This window comes from Hyperoodon ampullatus (genome assembly GCF_949752795.1).
Source record: "Hyperoodon ampullatus genome assembly, chromosome: 4".
Lineage (NCBI taxonomy): Eukaryota > Metazoa > Chordata > Mammalia > Artiodactyla > Ziphiidae > Hyperoodon > Hyperoodon ampullatus.
Window position 1 is genome coordinate 109329938 of NC_136917.1, and position 1921 is coordinate 109331858.

A 1921-nucleotide genomic window follows, 5' to 3' on the forward strand; every position below is an offset into this window, starting at 1 on the left:
GCGTGCCCCTAGAGCACGTCAGTTTTAAAGTCATTAAGAACATGTGAAAGGTTTTTTTTTCAATATGAACTCATGCAAGTTACCAAAACTGTGATAACCCTTTTTTACTTACTGTAAAGTCATTTTCATAAAGACCAATTCATTAATTTGTTTTTGTAAAGCTATCATTCAATATATATTATAAATTAATATAATTTTAAGGGAAGCACTACATAAGGAGGCTTTAGAGCCAAACTGTTTAGGCTACATCATCCCAACGAAGTATCCTTTCATGATCGGGGCATGCAATAGCTTAAGGATTGCTAGGATTAAATTAAGGAAAGTAAAGCTACTCAGAGTAGCAGCTGCCACAAGCACAAATTTTACACATTTGTACAATTTTGAAATGCACTACAATAAACAGCTTAGAGCAACAGATTTGAAATACAGGCTTCTTTACATAAACTGAGATTCTGAGAGGCTGCACAAAACTTAGTTTCACAAGGGAACAATCTACACTTTTCTAAAATATTTCAAAGCTCCAATAGACAGAATTATTTTACTCTTTAAAATCCTGCCTTTTTGACCAAAAAAAAAAATTCATATGGACTCCAATGTACAATAACAAGCACAGTTAAAACCCCTTAATAATCCCATTTATATGAAGTATGAAACTAAAATAAGCAAGTAATATTTAACCAATGAGACTCCTACCTTCTTCTAATTAAAATTACACATGCCTGAGAAGAATTGTTTTATCTTTTGAGTAGCTTTACTGAGTTATATTTAAATTCTAAGGGCCGTTTGCTAAGCAGCATTTAGCATCTACTCAGGGCAGTTATATAGATAAACTGCTGGACAGAAAAATTGTAAAATTTAGCAGCTTGATTTTATGTTAGCCTACGAAATGTTATTGTCCTATAAAAATAACTTTAAAATATTTAATATTTCTTTATTTACATGACACGACAAAAATTTAAATCATAAAAGGAATGAATTACTATACTTGTCTAACCAAGAAATAAGAACCCAACTTTAAAAATTCTTATTATTCCTATTTGTATATATACTAGAAAGCCCAAATGGTGCCTGTGTTTGGGGAAAAAAGTCAACAAAGTAGTTTTAAACCTTTCTCCATATAGAAAATGTGGTCAGTGATGTCACTTTTCTTGCTGATCATCATTAGGCTTAAATGAAATGCTGAAGCTGTCATCAAAGAGTTTACACTAAAATCTTCAGGGCTTTAAACGAAAGGGTAAGAACAGCTTCAGGAAAACTATTTTCCCTGTTAGCAGCTCCAATCTTAAATAAAGCTCAGTTTTCCTCTATTTTTATGATGGTTGAGACCCCACAGGGACCAATATTTGTATTCAAATTACATTTCATGGTTTCCCATTGTTTCACAATGAGTTCTAATAAATGGGATTTAGTATAATAATCCAAGTATGACATAGCTCGTATGCTTTCATGAATGTTTTTATGTAGATTTTCCTCCCATGAACGTGAGTAAATAAATCTGTTTCCTGAATTGATTGTGGTTGCATTCAAAGCTCTGTAATAATTCTAATAAATTTACTCTATAAATGTAGAATTATGTGTGTGGAAGGTATAGAACAATTGGAATTCCATGAAATCATAACTATATGCATACATTATCTAGGCAGAATATTATAAATAAAAGTAGATCATTTCTTCCACCAAAAGCATATCTGGAAGTTTTCAGATGCTTTCATATTAAAAGATGAGAATGTATGCATGCACATTTTTACATTAGGTTGGATATGCAAATTGTACAAAAAATATAAATCCAAAGAGATTGTGAGGTTTAACTCAAACACTGCTAATACAAATAGAACTCAAACTTCTAAATTAAAAATACCTGAATGGTCTAGGATAAGATGAATATATTATTCAAAGAGGGACTATCTCCAAAATAGTGATT